Genomic DNA, 25,947 nt, shown 5'->3' with positions numbered 1-25,947 from the left:
ATGAATTATTGCATAAAAGTTAAAAGAATTTTGACATGAGGAGAAAAAGTATAATGTTTATATTATATGTGGATGACAAAGTAATCATCGCCAATAATGAGAATAATTTACAGAAAGCGGTACATGAACTTAAAAAAATAGTTGAAACATATAATCTAAAAATATCGACATCAAAAACTAAAGTAATGGCATTCAAAGGTATAAATCCTGTAAGATCCAAGATAGTCATTAATAACACTCCTATTGAACAGATTCACCGCTTCACTTTCTTGGGATGTGATAGGCCTATATCTTACCATGGTGAAACTGACATTAACGGAAAAATTGCAAAATTTAATAAAATGAACGGCACAACACTTAAACGAAAAGTAAGGAAGGAAACTATAATGAAGTTTTATACAGTGATAGCGATACCAACATGCTCGTATGGCAGCGAGACATGGACCATGACGAAGAGAGGTATATCTAGATTGCAGGCAGCAGAAATGAGATTCCTAAGAGCAATGGTTGAATATAGTTTAACGGATAGGAAAAGAAATACAGATATTAGAAAGGAACTCAATGCTGAAAACTTAACAAAGAAAGTAAAAGAATATAGAAGTTCTTGGTCACAGCATGTTCAAAGAATGAATAATGACCGTATTCCGAAACAAATAATGGAAAACAAGCCAAAGGGAAGAAGAAGTTTAGGCCGTCCAAGGAAACGCTGGATAGACCAGCAAATAGAGGCATAACAGGCGATAAGCCTAAATACTTGAAGATAAGAAGAAGAAGTTAAAAGAAAAATAATGCCATTTCATAAATATCCGCTCCTTAAAAATAACATACCTTTCACTGTCTCTTCTCCAGTGAACTTGATTCCCTACCAGTAAGTGTCCACAAGATATCCACTGCAGGAAGATGGAGATGCCAACAAAACCTGTGATTATGACAGCGATCTCCTTCAGCTTCACCACCTGCAACGATAGACAAAGCCAAAAATAACATACCTTTCACTGTCTCTTCTCCAGTGAACTAGATTCCCTACCAGGAAGTGTCCACAAGACATCCACTGCAGGAAGATGGAGATGCCAACAAAACCTGTGATTATGACAGCGATCTCCTTTAGCTTCACCACCTGCAACGATAGACAAAGCCAAAAATAACATACCTTTCACTGTATCTTCTCCAGTGAACTAGATTCCCTACCAGGAAGTGTCCACAAGACATCCACTGCAGGAAGATGGAGATGCCAACAAAACCTGTGATTATGACAGCGATCTCCTTCAGCTTCACCACCTGCAACAATAGACAAAGCCCAAAATAACATACCATAGTGTAGCAGGCCTACGACTTTGTGACTGTACTTCATGTTACGAAGATGTATTGCTGTTATGCCAGAGGAAATAGAAGTGTCATGAAAAAGGCATTTCTATAACAAATTGGTCTTGGATGTGCTTTGCTGTCCTGATTTGTACAGAAATATTTGTTTCTACAAATATCATATTAAGAATTATTTTAATATCTGTCTTATATCTGTGAGTCACATATTTTACCATTTATTAAAAAAACCATTATGCAAGGCAAAATCTGTCCCAAAATACTTTTTATGAAAGCTTAATTGCTCAAGTACAGAATAATGTTGTTCTTCTAGTAAGTGAACTTAATAATTTGTCAATTGTATATATGAAATTTTCTACATTCTTTACTGCACGATATTTCCTCAAAAAAAAACAAAAAATTGTCAAACATAACTATTACAGACATTTCAACTCTAATTCATTGTCTCTTATCTGGCAGTATATAATTTTACAACATAAACAGACCAATCATTCTTTTTAACTTATTTAGTCTAGTTCAGTCTTCTTGGCTGATGTTATACCACCAGCATTCCATTGTAAGATGTTTAGTTGATTCTGTACCTACCATTAAAGTAGTCCCCGCCTGGAGATCCGATAATGGAGGACTATTTTACCTCCGGATAATTTTACCTTAATGGTACTCATTTCATATAGGAGTGAAAATGGAAAGTTGTAGCCGATTTAAGTGAACGCCATATTTTAACGTTTTGGTGGCTACTTCATTCACACACAACCCCCAGAATATCTGGAGGACCACACCTGTTGTTGGTCGACGGGTCCATTGGACCTAGCTGGGAGATCTTGTTGATCACCAGCTTTCCCTCCTTAAGGCACTGGAGGACGATTTTAGTGCCATAGCAGGTCAGCACTAGGAACAGAAAAGTAGAAAGAGGAGGAAGGATAGGGAAATGAACCCCTAGGCCTCGAATGCTCTAATGCCGTCGGGGTCAAAGAAAGTAAGAGTTCAGTCAGAGGACTGGATAGGAAAGGGTAAAGAGGGAATTAGGTATTGAATAGAGGAAAATTATACCAAAATCAGTCATTAACTCATCAAGCTGACCAGTGCTAATTGATGAGTAGCCCCTTCCTTCTCTCTGTTAATTCCCGATTTATCACGAAAATCGTCTGTAGCTGCATTTAGATTGGCAACAGGCTATGATTGTTTGGCCAAACACCTGCATAGAATTGAAATATATCAGTCCCCTAACTGCCCATTGTGCAACTCAAACCAAGAAATGGATTCGGAACACCTCAAAATCTGTGCTTCAGTGGCTGGCCATGATAATATCTTTGAAAAATATTGGAGTGCAAGAGGTCAAATGACTTTATTGTCAAACGCCTGGCATTAGAAAACAACAACTTATTTAGTCTGCTTTACTTTATTTTTAAACAATATTCTTGCAAAAAAAAAAAAAAAAAAAAGAATAAAACATGTAGACAAAGTATTTGCCACTACATGGTAATAGTTTATATCGTTAACATTACTAAAGGTAATTTTTATTCAGAACAATGATAACATGCATTCAATTACGAATCACTCACTTGTCTACAAGCTCATTAATACTGCATTATTTTAAATATCCTCATAAAAAATAAAAATTGAACTAGAATGTTCATCTAAAGAACCTAGTTATATGAGTGTTCATGATGTTCATGGTTACATTGGAACAAGAACGAATTTATAAACTCCCAATTATAGATTGACCAAGACACAGAATAGCACAAATTTTGCCGGCCTCTATCGTCCATATGCCTGGGGACAGAGAGTTGCCCTTTACACTGCAGACAGAGTTCGAAGAGCTCTATTCACTGCACTTATCAGCTTTGTTCTCACTATACATACGGCAGAGTTATGGTGGCGAGAATGGAGCAAATCCATTGCACTTTTTTATAGACTTAGTTTTTTAGTACCTAAAATATTTCAGTCTCTAATCTCTGGAAATAATGGCCATATCGAGGAACAGGATGGGGTCTTGTATTCCCCCTTGACTTGCTTCGGATACAATAGCATGAAAATATGAATCTCGACCACAAGCTGATGAAAATAATAATAATAATAATAATAATAATAATAATAATAATAATAATAATAATAATAATAATAATGGTTTATTTTAACTGGCAGAGTTAAAGCCTTTCACTCAACCAAGAAAATTACTACATTGCTATGAATATACCCATAATTAATACAATACAATACAATTCAATACAGTACAATACAATACAATTCAAAGCAATACAATACTACAATACAAGACAATATAGTTATATACAATAGAAGTAATTTAATACACGACGCTGGTACAGATGTTCGACCGCGTAACGTAGCTTAAGGAAGACTCAGTCAGCGTCGTGGTACCACCACTGAAGATGGAGGAGCATTCCTCCGAAACATGTCTGGTTTTTAACCGATTTTATTAATTTTATTCAATCATTAAAAAGTGTTCATATAACTGTATTAAATTGCTTCTATTGTATATAACTATCTCACTCATGAACACCTAACTTATGTAATTTAAACAAGACAATATAATACATAATTAATATAATACAATGGCAATTCTTTTTATCTTCACAACACCAATAAAATAATTATGTAATAATAATAATAATAATAATAATAATAATAATAATGTCATACCTAAATTAAATTAAATTATTAAACATAACTTAAATTTGAATGCGCCCATAAGAAATCATTTAGCCTTTTCTTGAAAGTGGTTATTGTCTGGCAGCCCCTAATCTTCTGAGATAGAAAATTCCATTCACAGGGGACTGAGACAGTAAAAGAGGATGAATAGTGGGATGTTCTATAGGATTTGGCTCTCCTGTGACCTGGTGTTTAGATTGTGATTGGAGGATAAGTAGTTAAACTGGGAACGAAGATAATTTTGAATAGAAGTGTGGAGAACTCGAAACAGAAGAGACAGCGAATTAAGTGTTCTACGGTTACTAAGTTGCAGCCAGGATAAAGATTTGAACGAGGGTGTAATATGGTCAAATTTGTGAGCATTGCTGATGAATCTGACACACATATTGTGCACACGCTGCAGCTTGTTCGAAAGGTCAGTTGTCAAGTCTGCAAGTATTACGTCGCAATAGTCAAACAGTGGTAGCACAAGGGTTTGCATTAAAGTCTGTTTTAATTCTGGTGGGAGGAAGTTTCTGAATGGGTTAAGAGAATGCATGGTATAGCACACTCTCTTGGATATTTCCTTTATTCGGCATTCCCAATTTTAATTTTCGTCCAAGAAAATGCCAAGGTTTCTGACGACAAAATGGCATGGAATAGTGGCATTATTTACTGTAATAATTGGGATATGTCTGTTGTTCATTGTGTTCAGTAGTCTCTTATGTACAATTATTATAGCTTGTGACTTACTAGCATTTAACGTAAGTCCGAACTTATTTGCCCATGAAGAAACTTGATTCAAGTCATGATTAAAAAGAATACCAAGGCTATTCCATTCCGCCAACATTCTCACTGCCATAACTCTGTTGTATGTGTAATGACAACAAAGGCGATATGTGTGGCAAATAGAGCTCCCCGAACTCTATCTGTAGAGTAAAGGAGAACCCTCTGTCCCCTGGCATATGGATGGTAGAGGCCGGAAAAAATTAAAAAATTGGTCATTTTGACTTTCCAAAACATAGTTTTCTCTACACAAGCAGAACGAAGGGGCTCAGAGACCCCCCTTTTCACTGTAGCATTCCTGCATGTTTACTAATAATCACCAATAAAGTCAAGCAAATCTAGTGCACTTTTTTGTAGACTTGTTCACTTCAGCTGTGCTTTTTACTTCACTTGCAGTGTGAGAATTCTCTTGGCTCTGAATGTTATTTGATGTAAGCTACATATCGATTTTAGAAATGTCAGATTTCTTCAAAATTTTAGCAAATAATGTTGTTTTTGTGTCATCTGGAATCTCCTTTGTTGTAGTTTTTTAAAAATATATAATTTTTACTCATTATCTAAATAATTTTATAATTATTTGGACACTTATAATAGTAATAAGCACACTATACTTTGTATACCTTACACCATCTTCAGTAGGGTAAAGTCGGATGAATCGGGTCAGAAAAGAGAAATCTCTTAATTATAAAACACATGTTCATACCAACGTTGTTTATTGTACGCAGTTACAAACTATGCACTTTAGCCTGTACGTATCACTAGTTAAGATTGCACAAATGCTATTTAGAGTCTTTTAAACTGCATTTTAGTAAAGCTCTGCATGACCCTATTCGCCTTACTCTAGTTGGGTGAATCGGGTCAAAGTAGTGGTTGAATAGGGTCAGTTGAAAAGTACACATATCACTTAAGAACAACGCATCTTCAACAAACAAATTTCTTCCTTCCCTCTGCCCCAACACATTTCTCTTGATACCATTCCCTTCCTTTTCCGTGGCACTGAATCCAGTCACCAAGACGAACAGATGAAGCATCGCTGTATTTGATCTTGCATAGTCCACATGTTGTATTATTATCTTCTTCTTCGCTGGATTCTGATTACTCACATGGTGATGACGATGATGTGGTTAATTCTGGATTCTCTTGTTGGTGTTTCCTTTTGCAAAACTCTGGTTCACATCAGGAACTTTTCCTCGTTGATCCACCCTGATTCTGCCATTGTTGCTAGAGACCCAGTCGGCAAACCATCTCCGAATTCAGGTAGATGCTTCTTACCTTTAAAAATGACCATAGGAGGAATGAAGTTTCCTATGGCATTAGTGCAAGCTAAGATGGTGACAAGCCCTTATTTTTCTACACACGTCTGGGCATATACCATTCTGCTTCCTTTCTCGGTGAATACCTTCCTTGTTGATTTGTTGTTTAAAGGGAAACCAGATTCATCCGCATTCTAATCATCTGCAGTTTGTCCATCAAGTCAAATTCTTCATTGGTCTTCAACAATGAAAAATACTCCATCACATCTTCTTTATTAAGATCACTGCAACGAGCTGAAGAAAGTCCTTCCGCTTTTCTCAAAGAAATATGTGGGTTTCTTTCCATGAATTTTATTAGCCATGCTTTACCAGCCATTTGCTTTGCTTCAGTGAAGTTATGCTTTACTTTATTGGATTCACAGGCAGCTTTACGCACATCGTTTGAGTCCAATGGAAAACAACAAGCAGAGAGTCTCAATATTCTAGAAACAAATTCTTTTTCCTGGCTTTATTAAATACAGTTTGCCCACCCTTCAATTTTTCTGAAAGATCTTTCCCACTTTGGAGTCTTCTCTGATAGCAGAAATGAGGAACTCCAAATAATTCCTCTGCATGGCGCTGACTTCTACCTTCCCAGAAAGCTTTAATCATTTTCTTCATATCGTCCTCTGTCCATAAAGTAGTCGTTTTTCTTTCACATCTCCCCATCTGTAATCATAACACAATCCATAAACTAAAATGTAAAAAAAATTAGTACAGAAAATTTTGACCCGTTTCACTGTTTTTAGTGACCCTATTCGCCCGAAACGCAACATTTCATTTTAGAGGGTTGGTTCTAATGCAAGAGGACAATAGAGCGCTGGCAATGCCATAACCTTACTTCAAACACATGCATGTATTATGTTACAAATGCGCAATAAATTACAAAACGAATTGCATCACTTATTTGAATATCATTTCAATAGTATTTTTAAAAGTAAAATATTTGCATGCCTTATCTCAAAAAGCACAATCTTCAACTAATAATAACACAACAATGAACATGACTTCCGATGCATTGCTGTTTTCAACTTGTAGATGAAGTTCTCATGGCCGACGCTAAATGGCAGAACTTCCTTATGTACTTGTTATTTGGTGATAAGGAGGAAATTTCTAAAAATGTCCGATTTGGTTACTGACCCGATTCATCCGACTTTACCCTATCTGTTTTCTATTTCACATTTTCTGACATTTATTATTCTTCCAACGGACAAAATGTAGACTTCAAATTGGGCAAAAGACTTCATTGAGATACCAAGCTCAAAACTGTGGCTATGTTGCAAACTAAAATTATTATTTTGAATTGATTATAATTATATAATTCCATGAATATGCAGATATATTCTAATGTGGGCTATGTTTTGAATCTTTGAAGATAAACAATTATATGTAAAATTGCCCTATGTAGAGGATGATTTTCGCAACAGAAGTTTTCCAGTAGGTCAATTAATAATGGAATGAAGTCTGTTCAAAATGTTATTCATTAAAAAAATTATGTTTGTGGTTGCAAATTCTATTTTCAAATTTGAATAATAAAATTGCTTAGTTTACTCCAAAGAATCATGTCAGCAAAGTTATAAAGACATTGAGCAAAAAGTATGGACTCTCTTCCCTTTTTTTTTTTATTTTTTTTTTATTTTTCTCCAAATCAGTCGAGTTTTGAGTAGGTCAATTTGTAATGTTATTCATTAAAAAAAAAAAGAAAAGAAATGTTTGTGCTTTCAAATTCTTGGTGCCATAGCTCTGTCATCCATATGTCTATAGTGAATGAGTTCGTAGTTTTCACTGCAACTGCAGTCTGAATCACATGTAACATACTTTCTGTTCCATTTGGATTCATTGCAATGTACTGTTAACCTTTGTTTACCAGGAGTGGTTGATATTAATGTATGCCACTGACATTGCAGGTTACGCAGTAATGAGGGCTTGTTGACAGAGTTTCGTCACAGTCCATAGTACCACAGTCTAGTATATACAGTCGCGAAGCTCAATATGTAGTAAAAATGCAAACCATGGGTAGTTGCCCACCACTAGGATCGCTACTATCACCTCATCATCACAGATCTCTCCTAGCAGATGACAAAATATGTTACACTTTCGTTGTCGTGTTCTTTTGGAAAAATTAACACCTTCCTTCCATTATTGAAATATTAAATGGATAAAGTTAATTTATTATTTTAATGAAGTATATTAAATTCCACCATAAACTCGATACCTGCAAGAAATAAGTTAATATTATTTTTGTTTGTGCAAAACGAACTGAAATTTACTATAATCGCTTCACTCATTCGAGTTTATAGCGATAATGAACTATGAAACCAATAAATATTAATTTGCATTTCCCTTTACAACAATAATAATGGAAATATGAATTAATGAGAGTAACTTACGTGTACCGGTACTTGTAGTGTAGGCTTACGTTGTTAACAAAGTGGGATGAGGTTACGCAATAATAATCACACCAGAATTGGAAATAAAACGTGATCAATAAATTTTATTGTAACAGAATTACTTTTTCTACGTCTCTAGTAAAATAACAAATAAAAATAACAACAAAATTAACAGCTATAATTAAAAACATATCCCTTGAAATAAAAAAAAAGTAGGCCTAAGTTGTCTGAATCAGCTGATACAGATGTAGAATTAGTGCAAAGCTTTTGTTTCTCAGCTGCAGGTAATAATAGAACAGGTTTATTTGAAACATCAAATAAAGTTGGAACTGCATTCCAGATTAATTTATTTTTGTTTTCATTCATAAATTGTGTGTTTTCGAAATGAAGAGAGCAAAACTTTATATTATTATAAAGATATGCTTCATCCTTTGTCATTAGATCTTCCCTCCTGCTGTTTATTAACTACTTTTTGCATCTAGAAGTAAAATAAGAAATAGATGTTAGGATTTTTCTTCACGAGCATCAATGCGAAATACGCAACAACCTAGCACTCGATGGAAATACGACTCAGTCCACTCTAAATCCAAAGTCGACCGTAGACAGTCTATTGTTTCTAGTTGCTAACCGCTTGGAGCGCTTTATCGCAAGATTTGCAAAAAATCACCTCAAGCTTCGCGACTGTATATAGTAGACTGTGGTCTAGTATATACAGTCACGAAGCTTGAGTTGTGAGGGTTCTAGGAACAATAGACTGTGCCGGTACTATTTCGCATTGTCTGTAATGAGGTGATAGTAGCAATCCTAGCGGTTAGCAACTATCTATGGATGCATATTTACTACGTATTGAGCTTCGTGACTGTGTATACTAGACTGTGGTTTCGTGTTGATAGTCTTAATAGTTAATAAGAAAGAATTGGGAACAAGTGCAATGAATAATAAAATGGACGAATCTTGGAAAGTTTGGTGGAGGTCTTTCCTCCTAAATGAATGGATAGTGATAAATTGTACAGAGATATTGCAGATTTTTGTTGAATAGCAGGAAGTGAATGGTAGTTATTTATGAGAGACATATCAGTTTACCTTATTAGCTCGCATTGCCACTCATTTCTCAAGGGCTTCCACTGTATATAGTCCATACTACAGAATGTCCATATGATAAAACCTCCATAAAGTCAAAATGTCCATATGGTGAAAATGTCCAGTGTCAAACGTCCATAATGTCCAAGTTCAAAGGCTAATTCCGCTTGAATAGAACACAATAAATTTTATTCCATAACACGTACAAATAAGTATTATTATTCATCGGGAACCAGAGCCCCACTTTTAAGATGGTAACCAATACTTTTAAGGTAGCTATATGAGAAGTTCTCCATTTTATTTGTACCTGTTGTAGTTTCTCACAATCTGGAGAATTTGTCTTTGATTCGTCATATACATTTTATTCACCGGCTCTTTAATTTGTGTATGCCCCTCTCTTTCTTGCAATATTTGTCTCCAAATTTCATTTCCTTCACGCTTTATACACTGTATAAATCGGCACTATGTAAATGCTTATCTGTGGCATTCTACAAAACCCAAATGTTATGCAGGTTGCTGTTAGTTATCATTGCAGCATTACAAATTTTCTTTCCCTGCATCGCCAATATATTTTTGTCCTATCTCTATTAAAGTCATAACGTTGGTACAGGTACCCACGAAAAGAAAGAAGTGGCTTACCCTTCTGTCATGGCACTAACTGAGGATTTCGTTCCATCTTCAAACATTTCAGTTTGTACTGTACTTGAAAATTTTTACATACATTACTATAACTACTTTGAACAATGGATATAGTGTATATTATAGAGCTATGGACATTATGGTTCTGGACATCAGAGTGAAGTGGACATTATGGCTCTGGACGATTTAACATGGACATTTTCAACGTGGACATTATAATCCAGGACTTTATGTCTGGTAACCTCTCAAGGTGTCAGAAGCACATGACAGCAGTATCTGCTTGAATTGTAGCTCTGAAGCTGATTACCTATTTCCCAATTATAAGGAATGTTGAAACTTCACTGTCAGTTCCACGAATACTAGATATTCATATAGCCAGGGCTGGGCAAAATAATGACATCCAAGTATTTCAAATACAAATACAAAATACTTCAAAGAATAGTATTTGAATTACAAATACAAAATACTTTTAAAAAATTAACCAAAATACATTTGTATTTCAAATACTCAAAATACATTTGTATTTCAAATACTCGATGCAATATATAAAGAAGTAAGAATATTACTGAAAATCTAAAATATTATATTAATATTAAAAGTATTTTTATCTCGAAATTTCATATAAACACTGTAACTGAACATTCTTCCTTTTCCCAGTCAGCAATGAAATTATGCTACATCTGAATAATTACTGCTCCCTTAAAAAAAAAAAAACAGTTTCTTAAAATGTTCATCAAATACCGGTAAGGATCCCCTTGCTGATAAATGAATAAATCCTACAAAACAGAACAGTCTTTCTACAGGTGCAGAGGAACACAAACTTGTATTATATTTTATAAAAGCTTTTTTCACTGTTGGGTAATTCTCTAGAGTGCACAGGGTTGTCCCTTTGCCATTGAATAATTGTATGACTCATACTCCACAGTGGGGACAAAAGGGGTAGTATGTGGCCTCGAGGGTTCACAATTTGCTGATTGTTGTGAACTATTAAAACTCGAGAAACGCCATTTAATCCTACCAAGTCCTACACATGCATGTCCATGTCATGGTCCCTGGGTAACGCTAAGCCATGTGAGGGCGCAAAGCGAGTCCTTGACGCTATAATTGAGACTTATCAGCTAAGGGAGTAAACCCTGACAGAAAATCATCGTCCCCTCAGGATTGCTGGGAGGTTAGGCGTAGGGTTAGTAAACGGACGGATTAATCGTTGGCAACCTGGCTTGAAAAAGGTAAATGAGCTACGGATTGGTACTTGGAACGTCCTAACATTATACAAACCAGGAGCATTGAAAACGCTGATTGAACAATTGAAAATATGTACTGCGGACATAACAGCAATACAGGAAGTGAGATGGTTAGGTGAAGGAGTCACTGAGAAGAAAGAATGTACGGTCTTCTATAGTTGTAACAAGCATAAACATCAATTTGGTACAAGATTTGTAGTAAATAATAGAGTCAAGCATATTATCATGGACTTTAAACCCTTAAGTGATAGAATATGCATCCTTAGAACTAGAGGTAAATTCTTCAATTGTAGCCTAATTAATGTCCACGCTCCGACAGAAGACAAGCAAGATAATGAAAAAGAAAGTTTTTATTATCAATTAGATAAAGCTTATGACTCTTGTCCCAAGAACGACATTAAAATTATACTAGGTGATCTGAACGCACAAGTTGGTAAAGAAAGTGTATACCAAACCACCATTGGGAAACATAGCCTCCACAATGTCAGTAATGACAATGGATGTAGGCTAATAAATTTTGCAGCCTCTAGAGGAATGGTCATAGGAAGTACAATATTTTGTCATAAGAAGATCCACAAAGGTACCTGGAAACACCCTAACGGAGTAACTGTGAACCAGATTGACCACATTCTAATACGAGGGGGATCCAGGAAATAACGACCGTTCACGCATACCCACCGCGCAGCTGACTCCCCTTCCTTGTTTGAAGGTCAACTGGCTTCCTTAACATGTGTTCTCATAATGTTGTGAGTACTGGTTGCAACAAGTCGCCATTGTGCATTTTGTGTTACTTCAAAATGGACGACGTGATTGATAATCCCGCCGACTGTGAGGAGAGGAGTGTGATTCGATTTTTGAATGCCGGACATTTGAAACCTGCAGAAATTTACCGGCAATTGAAAGAAGTGTATGGTGATACTGTAATGAATTAAATAAATGTGAGAAAATGGTGCGAAATGTTCAACAATGGGCGAACAAATGTCCACGATGAAACTCGACCCGGACGCCCATCACTCGTCACAGAAGACCTAAAGACTAAAGTGAACGACAGAATCTTGCAAGACAGGCGCACATCACTCAACGAATTGCATATTGCCTTTCCTGACATTTCTCGTTCTTTGCTTGGTGAAATTGTGTCGCAACATCTTGGCTACCACAAAATCTGTGCCCATCCGCACACTGCTGCTTCAACTCGAGAATTGCTGGATCAATTCGGTTGGGAAATCTTTGATCATCCACCCTATAGTCCAGACCTTGCTCCTAGCGATTTTTACCTTTTCACTAAGCTGAAAGACTTTCTGGGTGGTACGCGTTTTGGAAGTGATGAAGAGTTGAAGAAGACAGTGAACACCTGGCTTAACGAACTGGCGGCAGAGGAGTATAACACGGGAATTCTAAAGCTAGTGAACAGATACGACAAATGTTTAAATGTAGGTGGTGATTATGTAGAGAAGTAAAGGAAGATTCAGTTACGTAACAGACTTTGTTTTTTCAAATAAATATATATATTTTTAATTATTACAACAAAACGGTCGTTATTTCCTGGATCCCCCTCGTAGATAAGAGACATATATCCAGCTTGATGGATGTTAGATCTTACAGAGGAGTTAATATGGACTCAGATCATTTTATGGTTATATCCAAATTTCGACAAAGAATATCAAATCATAAAAATGTAAAAACACGCCAAGTTAACAGCAGGAAAATCGTAAAATTCAACATTGAAGAGCTAAAAAATGAGAAAACTGAAAAGTTATACAAGCAGCAAATGGAGGAGCAACTAAGAAATAGGAAGAATGACACGACAGCAAATAATGTGACAATAAATGAACAATGGAATGGAATAAAGAATATAATTACTAGAACAGCTGTAAGTGTATTAGGAGAAATTGATAAACCAGAAAGAAATCACTGGTTTGATGAGGAATATGAATTGGTTACACAAGAGAAGAAGTTAGCTTATACCGTAATGCTACAAAGAGGATGCACAAGACAATCTAAAGAAGAATATAGAATTAAAAGGAGAGAGGAGAAAAGAGTTCATAGGATAAAGCAGAGGATATATGAGAACCAGCGTATGGACAACTTAGAAGACTTCAGAAGGACAAACAATAGTAAGCACTTTTATAAAATTGTCAACTCCGATAGGAACAACTTTAAACCTAGAATCACTATGTGTAAGGATAATGAAGGGATGATTTTAACAAAAAGGAATGAAATTCTAAAACGATGGACCGAACATTTTAAGGAACTTTTAAACAAGGAACATAATGATCTACAATGTATTATAAATAATAACGATTATAGGAATGATGATCATGATGATATTGATGAACCCACCGAAGAAGAGATAAGAGATGTAATAATTTGATTAAAGAAAAACAAAGCACCAGGAATGGATAGTATCCAATCAGAACTCCTTCAGAGTAGCAGTAATGAATTAATACAAGACATACAGAAATTAATTAAGGACATATGGACACAAGAAATGATTCCTGATGATTGGAGAATTGGAGTTATATGCCCATTACACAAGAAGGGTGACCAGATGATTTGCTCTAATTATAGAGGAATAACGTTATTAAATACCACTTATAAGATATTCTCCAGAATCTTGCACAACAGGCTATTACCATACACAGAAAGGGCCATAGAAAAATATCAAGCTGGCTTCAGAAGCGGAAAGTCGACAATTGATCAAATCTTTACTTTAAGACAAATTATTGAGAAAACATATGAACAAAATATTGAAACTCATCACTTGTTTGTTGATTTTTCAACGGCATATGACAGCATCAATAGAGCTGAGCTTTATAAGGCGATGGTAGAGCTGAACATTCCGAAGAAGCTGGTGAGACTAGTTAAAACATGCATGGATGACAGTCAGTGTCAAATAAATATCCAATCTGAACTATCAGATTTATTTCAAACAACTAAGGGTCTAAGACAGGGCGACTCATTAGCGTGTCTTTTATTTAATATTGCCCTTGAAAAAGTGATAAGGGATGCAGATATACAAACTAGAAGTACAATACTCTACAAATCATCCCAAATACTGGCCTATGCTGATGATATAGATATCATTGGTCGATCTGTGGAGAATGTTAAGAGAACATTTACTGCTTTAGAAACAGCAGCCCAAAAAATGGGGCTGAAAATTAACGAACAGAAGACTAAGTACATGATTGTTGGATGTAAAAAACAAAAAAGGGACTTGACAACAACAACAACCCATTTAAAAATTAATCAATATAAATTTCAGAGGGTCTCTAGTTTTGTATATCTGGGCTCCTTAATCAATGACACTAATGATATTAGTGAAGAAATTGATAGAAGAATTCAAAATGCCAATAAAGCATATTTTGGATTATTGAGGCACTTTAAGTCAAGACTTCTTACAAGAGAAACAAAATGAAATATTTATAATGTTTTGGTAAAACCTGTATTAACATATGGCAGTGAAACGTGGACCCTCTCAAAGACTCATATGTCAAGATTGAGATCCTTTGAAACCAAAATTCTAAGGAAGATATATGGCCCAATATGTGACAATGGAGAATGGCGAATAAGATACAACTTTGAACTTTACCAACTATATAAGTCCCCTGATGTGGTTACAGTCATTAAAATATCAAGATTAAGATGGGCAGGACATGTGCAAAGGATGGCAGATCATGAGATACCCAAGAAAGTTATGGGGAATAAATTTGAAGGAAAAAGGAGTGTAGGACGACCAAGACTGCGATGGATGGATGGAGTGTTAGAGGATCTAAAGAAAGTGGGAATTAAAGGATGGTGGTTGGTTGCCAGGGACAGAGATACATGGAAGAGAGTTCTAAGGGAGGCCAAGGCTCAAATTGGGCTGTAGCGTCGATGATGATGATGATGATGATGATGATGATGATGATGATCATACTCCACAGTAGACAAGTTCTTTTCTTTTTGCTTTTCAAAGTCTGTTGTACTTGAATTGAAAACATAAAAATTGTTTTCATCGTCTTCATCGTCTGAACTGACCAAAGGTGTAGCAGAGAACTGCTCAGCTGATTTCACACACATATTCTGTATCCTCTTCTTATCATTTGGTGAGGCAGTGTCAGGTAGCCATCTCATCTTAAATGATGGGTGGAAGCAAGCTGCCAAAATAGCTCAATTAGCTTCTCGGATCAGATCAAGCATCGCTTTAAATCTTGATGAAAATGAACTTATTAGGATTGGAGTTACTTGGAATAGATGGCATAAATTACTAGGTAACAGAATATGTAATCTATTTTTGAGGGAAATTAATGTGGACAAAAGTAATAGCACGTCTTCTCATTTGGAATTAAATCAAGGGCTACGGCAATGGGTTTCAGAACTGCACAATATTCTTCAAGGTACTGAAACTCAACATCTTTGAAGGTTGGCAATCCCAGTTTTTCACATATACTGTTTATATCATGTTTGAATTGCAATTTTTGAGAGACTGAGTCATAAAGAGAATTCCATCGAGTTGGGCAAGGAAACTTTAATGAATATTTCAAGATGTCTGTTATAATTTCTGAGGATTTGAGTCTCCTAGACGCATTCCATAATGCTGAACATTTAGCAAGTGTTGGGAGATGGATTCTTGATGCTGTTGGAGATTTCTTTATGGCATTAAGGTAATCAGTTGTGGCAAGAAAACTAAGTGTATGGGTGGCACATCTGAAATGGGTAGACAAATAAGACAAAAGTTCATTCTTCAAATCCAAATCCAAAACTTGAAGGACAAGAAGAAGAAGAAAGTATTTTGTGTATTTGAAATACAAAATACATCAATGTTATGTATTTAAGTACAAAATACAAAATACTTTCGAAAATCCTTACAAATTACAAAATACAAATGTATTTCAAATACTGCCCAGCCCTGCATATAGCAAGATGAAATTATAGAAGATGATAGACTCCATTTCAGTACCGTAATTTTTTTTTTATTATTTCACCCTCTTGTATTTCACTTTTCCCAGTCCTTGTCCATGTATGTTTCTCTTTGGCTGTTGTTCATCTTTTCTTCATTTTGTAATGTTTGATTTTCTAGTTATGAATATTTTTCCTTTGGCATTCTTCATTTGCTTTGTCTTGTTATGTATTTCTTGATATCTTTGTTGCATTGTTGATTTGAAACATACAGATATTGGAGCTATAACATTGCTTATGTTTGCAGGCTGATTCCTTGGGTAGATGGTATTATGTTGCTTGATTGCCTGGCAGTGATGTTTCCTTCATGTCGCAGATTGGTGTGATCATATTTGCAGCAGTGTCCTGGTGGCATGATACAGCTAGACACGTAAAGAGTTGCAATGTGAGGAGAAGACAAGGTTGAAAGGGTGAGTGGTTTAATTAATTAATACAAGTTTTGATAATCCATGTTGAATCTTTCGTACACTAGTTTTAACACTTGAATATAAATAATTGATTAAATGGCGATCTTACTCGTGTTAATTATGTAAGCATGTGTGGCTTACAGCTGTTTCAGTGCTACTTGACACCATCCTCAGAGCCTACTGGATTTCGGCGCTATCTCAAATAACAAAAGTTGACAACAAACACACCTTCAAAATATACAGAAAACCAACCACCACCACCACCACCACACACATACACAATACATCTAATCATCCCACAAAACACAAACATGCTGCATTCAGGACAATGGTACACAGATTATTCAACATACCCATGAGCCAACAACACTACAATGAAGAAGTGAACACAATCAAATACATAGCACAAGAAAATGGTTACAACCCAAACATAATAGACAACATCATAAGGAAGACAAAACAAAAACTCAACAAACACAAAAACACACAAAACACAACACAAACATAAGAACACAAGAAAGATATCACACTAACATATGAAAACAAAAACACAAACAAGATCGCATCCTCATTCAGAAAACAGAAATACAACATAGCATACAGAACAGAAAACACACTACAAAGACATCTCAACACACAAACAACACAAACAAATAAATACAACCACACAGGTGTATACAAACTCACATGCAATAGTTACGACAGTTACTACACTGGACAGACAGGCAGATCATTCCAAACTCGATACAAAGAACACATTAAAGCAATAACCAGAGGACACAATACATCTACATATGCCAACATATAACTAATGCTGACCACACATACAATAACATAAATACAGACATGGAAATCCTACACATACAACCCAAAAACCAAAAACTCAACACACTAGAACAATATGAAATATACAGACACACTAAAACACACCCTAATCAAATTCTCAACACACAGATCAATTTCAGAACACACACACTATTTGATACAACTCTTCATCACACGAACGCATCCACACAACAAGCAGCGAAGTTGAGATAGCGCCAAGATCCAGTAGGCTCTGAGGATGGTGTCAAGTAGCACCGAAACAGCTGTAAGCCACACATGCTTACATAATTAACACAAGTAAGATCGCCATCTAATCAATTATTTAAATACAAGTTTATTGCATGAAATGTATTAAACTTTTTAATTGCACTGTAAATAGCCTACGTGTGTGTGTGTGTGTGTGTGTTTTTTTTTTTTTTAATTTCTTATACAGCATGCCCCATTACAAAGTAATATTACATGCATTATATTCTTATTATACTGTACTTAGAATTGTCTCTTAATTTACGTATTATCTTTCGATTTATAGAGAATTTTCTTACTTATGGTCGACAGGCTTTAGGTTTAATGTGCTTTGTCGTGTTCTGTTCCTTCGTTCTAATATGTACTCTGTGCAATGTTGTACTATATCTCCGTTGTAATTTTACCAAGTTTCTTATATCTAGCACTACAGATTAGCTTTATTACTTCATACTAATGATGGACTCATTTCTAAATTCTATTGAAGCACTACATTCCTATTGCTGATACCTTTGTTGTTTTGCTATTACCTACTTATGATTAACTTTCCCTTGATCCATTATTTACTATACTTTGTCCTATTTCTATTATAAATTCTTATTTTATGAATTTAATAGCAATGTCCTTCTTCCTAGAATCTATTATTTACACAGGTCATCATCATCAGTTAGCGCTACAATCCGGGGTGGGTTTTGGCCTCCTTAACAACAGCCTTCCATCTTACTCTGTCCTTTACCATGTTAGTCCATCCTCTCACTCCCATAATTTTAAGATCTTTGGATACCCCATCCATCCACCTTAACTTTGGTCTACCCTTTCTCCTCCTGTTATATAGTCTACCCTTTAACATTTTAATAGGAGTGCGTGTTTCAGACATCCTGTTTACATGTCCCAGCCATCTCAGTGTTTGAGCTTTCATAAATTTTACAACATCTTGACCTCCTATCAGGTTAAGAAGTTCATTGTTGGAGCGTATCCTCCATCCTTGATGATCATTGACTGGGCCAAAGATTCTACGCAGAATCTTCCGTTCAAAACTTCTTAAGGAGTTCTCTTCTTTCTTTGTAAATGTCCATGTCTCTGAACCAAAAGGTAACTACAGGACGAACTAATGTTTTATAAACTTTAATCTTTGTCATCCTCGATAACAAATGATTTTTAAACAGTGGAAGATTAGCGTAATAAGCCCGATTTCCAACCTGTATTCTGTCGTTGACACAACCACTCACATCACAGTTATTATTAATAATAACTCCAAGGTATCTGAATTGGGATACACCTTCAAATGTATACTCCTGGATGGCAATATTTATTGACATAGGTCTCATTTCTATTTACAACACTTGTCTTGAGTTTGCTATCCGTTCAGTCATTCTTAGAGACTAATATTTTCCTTCACAGTTCCATTTTGTCAGAGGCACACAGCTCAATCAGAAGGCAGTGTGTGTGTGTCTAAAGGAATAGAGGAGAAATAATTCTTAACAATAAGAGACATACTGTAAACTGTATAAAAGCTAATTTCATTGTCAGTGATTTTCAGTACGGTATCCAATATGTTACAAATGTTAATAGCAGGCTCATAGTATTAAATGTTTGACGTCATTAGGCCTAGTATTTTGTAAGGAGAAGGTGTTGCAGGAATAGTTGATGGAGATGCAATGTGTAATGAATAACTTTCAGTATAGTGACTATAACATTACATGAGTGGTGTTATAAGTTTATTAAGGAATATAGGAACAGGATATATTTTACATCTTGATTACACAACTTTTAACACTATCACTTCGGAATATGAATGATAAGACTTTCTTGTGTTAAATTCTAACCTACCTTGTTTACATGTTTCGACCTATTTATGGGTCATCCTCAGAACTGGTCGTTGTTGGTCTTGGCGCCTCTTGTTTTGTTTCCTGTGAGGATGTGTTCGTGTGGTATAATGCAGAGTCAAAGAGTGTGTGTGTTCTGAAATTGAGTTGTGTGTTGAGAATTTCGTTGGGATGTGTTTCCGTGTGTCTGTATATTTCATATTGTTCTAGTGTGTTTAGTTTCTGGCTTTTTGGTTGGATGTGTAGTATTTCCATGTCTGTATTGATGTCTCTGTGGGCGTGGTTAGCATTTGTGATGTGTTCTGCATATGTGGAGGTGTTTTGTAATTTTGTTATGGCTGTGATGTGTTCTTTGTAACGTGTTTGAAATGATCTGCCTGTCTGTCCTATGTAGAAGTTGTTGCAGGTGTTACATTTGAGTTTGTATATGTTTGTGTGGCTGTAATCCTCACAGGAAAGAAAACAAGAAGTGCCAAGACCAACAACGACCAGTTCTGAGGATGACCCATAAATAGGTCGAAACATGTAAACAAGGTACATTAGAATTTAACACAAGAAAGTCTTATCATATATACGAGGGGGATCCAGGAAATAACGACCGTGCGCACATACCCGCCGCGCAGCTGACTCCCCTTCCATGTTTGAAGGTCAACTGGCTTCCTTAATATGTGTTCTCATAATGTTGTGAGTACTGGTTCCAACAAGTCGCCATTGTACATTTTGTGTTACTTCAAAATGAACGACGTGATTGATAATCCCGCCGACTGTGAGGTGAGGAGTGTGATTCGATTTTTGAATGCCCAACATTTGAAACCTGCAGAAATTTACCGGCAATTGAAAGAAGTGTATGATGATACTGTAATGAATGAAAAAAATGTGAGAAAATGGTGCGAAATGTTCAACAATGGGCGAACAAATTTCCACGATGAAACTCGACCCGGACGCCCATCACTCATCACAGAAGACCTGACGCCTGAAGTGAACGACAGAATCTTGCAAGACAGGCGCACATCACTCGACGAATTGCATATTCTTTGCTTGGTGAAAATGTGTCGCAACATCTTGGCTACCATAAAATCTGTGGAGTTGTGCTTCTTCACGACAACGCCCGCCCACGCACTGCTGCTTCAACTCGAGAATTGCTGGTTCAATTCGGTTGGGAAATCTTTGATCATCCGCCCTATAGTCCAGACCTTGCTCCTAGCGATTTTTACCTTTTCACTAAGCTGAAAGACTTTCTGGGTGGTACGGGTTTTGGAAGTGATGAAGAGTTGAAGAAGACAGTGAACACCTGGCTTAATGAACTGGCAGCAGAGGAGTATAACCCGGGAATTCTAAAGCTAGTGAACAGATACGACAAATGTTTAAATGTAGGTGGTGATTATGTAGAGAAGTAAAGGAAACTTCAGTTATGTAACAGACTTTGTTTTTTCAAATAAATATATATTTTTTAATTATTACAACAAAACGGTCGTTATTTCCTGGATGCCCTTCGTATATTCCGAAGGATATATTTATTTGGGAAGAAAATCATTACCAGACAACATCAGGATTAGGATTTACGTTTACAAGTGACGAGTGATGGAACACACGACAGTCAGTTTTGGGACACATTTTAAATTGTAGATACTTTTTTGGAAAACATAGTTGATTTATTTTCTTTGTTACAAAGTGTCTGCAGCCATAGTGGAGGAAATTTGTTGAGTGGTATGAAGAGTTCCCTGTTGTGTAAATGACATGGAATTAGAATAAGGTGTAATTTTAGGACCGGACTCGTGTTTACAAATTGAAACATGTTTGGCTATAGTGCTATAAAAGCTGTTTGTAGCACTATGAGTATGTCTGCTTTTTCAAGACCATGGAGTTGAAGTGAGTATTATAAGAGAAAACAAAACACAGGCATATGGTGCTCGTTACATTGCACGGACATTTATGTGTAAGACTAGCAACAATATTGCAATGAACTAAAAGTAATCAAAATGCAATATATGCATTCTATAGCGATATTATGATGTGATGCGAGAAAATAATGGGTAACTCATTCCAGTCTGCCTAACCATTTCAGCGGCACTTCTATAATACCACAGTTCGTTGCGAAGCTCAATACTTAATAAATATGCATACATAGATAGTTGCTGACCACCAGGATCGCTACTATCGCCTCAGCACAGACCCTTTCCTGCGCAGATGATAATGTATGTTCGGGTTTTCTATTTCAGTGTATGGAGCTCAGTGAAATATTATAACTTTATTGCGTACCATTGCTAAGTTTTATTTAGTGTAATGTGTCCATAAGTTCCGTTTACATCTTATTGCATAATCTGTCGCAGAAATAATTACAAAACTGTCTTATTTTAATGTGAAGAGAATTTTACATGTTAACATAATCTATTCGCATCAACATTTTAAGTTTAAAATGGAAGCTATTTTGATGTTTAATAAAAAAGAATTTATATTGTGATTTTAATTTAGCACATCTACCTTCCTTAATTGTAGGTAGAAAATTTACCATACCACTCCTAGGAAATAGATTAATACAATAATTCAGTACGTACTCGACTGTAGTATTAAAATACAGACAAATTGAATGTGCGTCGTATCATACATGACATTATGCTTAATTATAATGTATAATTGCGAATATAGGAATATAAATAATAACCTATAATTTCCATATGACATAACATAGGCCTACATATGTAATGGCAGAGCATTGGAGACTTTGTAGATCTAGTTGCTCTAGTAATAGTGCTGTGAGGTTACCGTATTTTAATATAGTCAAGTGTCCGAAGGCCAATAAGGCAGCACTCATAAAGCGGTGGAACTAGCGCTGAGGTAGTTCTTGCAATTTCTGAAGTGAAAATCGTTGAATTTATAAGAGATTTTTTGTGGAGGTGCAGGTAATCGTATAAGCAAGACATAATAAAAGCCAAAACTAACCAAACGTAACCTGTCACAGATCCATATATGCAAGGAATATGAGTACAAAGGAACTACCTCTGCACTAGTTTAGTTTAGCCTACTGACATAGTACATTAATCAGACTTCAGATTGGAGTACCGTAAGAAACGAATAAATACAACTGAAATGGAGACAAATTGCATTTACAAGTTATCACTTTATGCTTAATAAAATGCGAATATTGAAGTATTGGTACAGTAAACATAACCTATAATTTCAACATATCTAAATATCCGTGCGGTGCAACTGAAAGTCATTGAATCGTGCATAAATGAATGCACAAGAATTTCGCAATATTTAATCCAAATAAAGTCAGGTATTACACATACAAACAACGTAATTTTCACACCAAAAATAATATTACACCTTAACTTGCAAGTGAATTATATCTGAAGTATCTCATAATCATTGTTTTAAATTTATTAATGCAATTACATTACATTTTATAGAAATATATGTTACTCTTTATGCATTGCAACTAATTTATATGGTTGAAACGCCACCCTCCGTGATCAGGTTAAGCGAGTCACATGGTCTGCCTATATTAAATCACGATGGCAGTGACACAGTCTATTGTTCCTAGTACTCACAGCGCTCCAAGCGGCTAGCAACTATTGCGAGAAATGCAAAATATCATCCCAAGCTTCGCAACTGTATATACTAAACTGTGTATAATACATAACAGTACTAACAATATGTGTTCAATGATTTGGACTTCTCATGCTCAGTCATTGTTGGAAATGGACCCCCCTCCACACACACACATACACACACACACGTGACATCTTCTGATCAACAACACTCTGAAGTTCTAATCTTTCACAAGTCTCATCTAATTTTTATAGTTTAAAAATACTACGTTTTCTGTTTGATTTTGGATTGTTCACTGAGGCTGTTTCTTTCAGCGAGTTTTGAAATTATTTGGACAGAAGGAACAGGTGTGTTTGGAAACTTTGTACGGAGTTTACGTCTAGTTTTCTTGGTGGGCATTAAAATACATAATAATCACTACACTTTAGGGATGAAGACTTTTGTAACTCGACTTGTGACTACAGTAAATGCCATATGGTGACTGAGGATCTACCCGCACCTCTAACAGCCTGTGCATTGCAGACTGTCAGTAACCCGCCATTTTCTCGGTTCATGTTATTATGTCTCTGTATAATATTTTTTGTATTGGCAAAGAAAGTTGATAGGTAATATGAAGGAAAGAAAATGTTGATTTAAATTAATTTCTTAATGAAATGTTTACTTCGAGTACACTATGCACAGTTACAGAGTTTAATTTATTATGTATCCCATTATGCGACAATAGTTCATAATGTGATGAAATGTTTTAATTACAAAAGAAAGCTCTTAAGCTGTGTTTCCACTTTTGCAACTGTGAGGAATGATGAGAGGCAAACAACAGTTGCCAGTTAAAATGTCGTTTAGACTTTTGCAACTGCGCAGGAAGAATGAGAGGGAAACAAGAGTTGCCTGTTAGGCAGATATGTGCAAGGCGATAGGCAGGAATAAAATGTGTGTGCATAATCCTGGGGCAAGTATGTGCGACTGTTCCACTCCGTGACCGGGAGACATTGGCAACTACCTGCTTCTTCAGCAGCTGAGTTCAGGTATTGCATAGGAGCTGCTGTTTTCATTGTGAATATTTGTATAGTTCTGGTGGAGTTCGATTAGTTTATGGAATATTTTTATAAACCTGTTGACAACAATATGACATTTTGAAGTGTATTAGATATCAGTAAATGCTGGACATGATTTTGGCCACGTTAAAACGCTAGCATAATAATATTCAATGAATGACGTATTTATTGGTCATAAGCTCGTAATGAATACTCACTGAATATCCGAGATGTAAGTTATGTATGTATTATTCGACCAAGACCAGTGGAGTCCTGCAGCCCAGAACGTCACTTGTACTTCTGCGTTCGTATAGCGTCGTCGCGATAGTTCACATTACGCCCGCGTCTCCACTCGCTTCGGTAGAGTAATATTTTCTCACGTATTTTCAACAGTAGAGGCTGTTGTGAGGAATCCATCTTTGAGATGCTGGAAATGAGGCGAATGCTGTAGCGGAGTTGTAGAATCGTATAATCTGTAAATTGTAAATAAAATTATTCAACTAAAATCATTGTTTCAGCGTTTTATTCGTTGCTTGTTGTGGGAAATAAACTAACTCGTCATGTCAGAAAGACATGAAATTGCCTGCTATTTTTCGTACAGTAAAATGATATACTTGGTAGCGTTCATGAATCTGATTGATTAAACCAAAGGAATATAAATTTGATATAGTTTAAAGACGCAGAATAGGAAGCATGACTCAGTTAATTAATAATGCCTCTACCTAGGATGGTTAGCGAATCACACATAAATATCTACATCGCACCGACATTAATATCTGAAAAAGACTCATATCACTTGATTTGTAACTATAAAAGTATTTAATTTTTAATAACAATCGTAAGATTTGTAGCTTTTAGTAGCATAGGTATATGTGTAGCCGTTACTCGGAAAATTAAAGAAATGGAGATTTAATCTAAGTTATTCTCTACGTTTGGAAGTTTCCTAGCACCCGGTACTCGTCACATAAGCTGTGAAGTCAGCGATTGTTGTATAATCATAAAAGATGCATATTTTCCCTGGACCAAAAATATATTACAAACTGACTAGAATCACATCTAGTAACAAACTATTAAAATTCTTTTCAGAAGGGAGCCACTGTGTAAACATAACAACGACCTATGTAACGAGCACCGGGTACATAGTTTATTTACATAAACTCAAAAGGTTTCATTTTCATATCATCAATAATCAATGTATATCATTAGTGACAAATATACACAATTACCTGTAATATTTCATTTTTAATGAAAATAATGTCAACAAACCTTCTTCAGTTTTACACAACAGAGAATCAGATCTGTAAATTTTATCCATGATAAACCTACGTGATAAGTCCAGGGTAATAAGTTTCTGAAGTTTCTAGCAGTGTTGCCAACACGATTCTTAAAAATCTGCTGTCAAGTCGTGCAGAAACCCTAAATTGGTATATTGTCAACGTAAAATTATATTATTTTGCTGCTGTGAGCGCTAAAAATACCCGCTATATCCATGTATCAGCAATACAAATTTCACAAAAATTTACCTGCTAAACTAGCGCCGAAAAACGTTATATCTAGGGGAAAAACCGCTGAATTGGCAACACTGGTTTTTAGTAACCAATATAGAGACAAATGAAGATCGACCTATTAGCACAGTGTACTATATAGTCACGAAGCTTGAGTTTTTGAGGGCGCTAGAAACAATAGACTGTGACGGTACTATTTTGCATTGCCTGTAATGAGGCG

The 25,947-nt window shown here is 35.7% G+C and overlaps 1 long non-coding RNA gene across 5 annotated transcripts in view; it reads right to left on the bottom strand.

The window, feature by feature from the left end:
• The window catches only part of LOC138696177 (uncharacterized), a 127,931-nt gene extending 102,228 nt beyond the window's left edge, over positions 1–25,703 (bottom strand). For 3 of the 5 annotated variants that reach the window (XR_011331266.1, XR_011331265.1, XR_011331267.1), the window contains exons 1-4: positions 25,489–25,700; positions 24,441–24,695; positions 1,151–1,278; positions 829–956 (exon numbers count right to left, since the gene is read on the bottom strand). This is a non-coding gene — a long non-coding RNA (uncharacterized lncRNA). Of the gene's footprint in view, positions 1–828; positions 1,118–1,150; positions 1,279–24,440; positions 24,696–25,448 lie in introns of all 5 variants that reach the window. The other 2 variants (XR_011331268.1, XR_011331269.1) reach the window with 2 other exon arrangements.
• Positions 25,704–25,947: the final 244 nt, after the last annotated feature.

Source organism: Periplaneta americana, chromosome 3, assembly GCF_040183065.1.
Source record: "Periplaneta americana isolate PAMFEO1 chromosome 3, P.americana_PAMFEO1_priV1, whole genome shotgun sequence".
NCBI lineage: Eukaryota > Metazoa > Arthropoda > Insecta > Blattodea > Blattidae > Periplaneta > Periplaneta americana.
The sequence above is the reverse complement of the archived record's forward strand: the minus strand, read 5'-3'. Positions and strand labels throughout refer to the sequence as shown.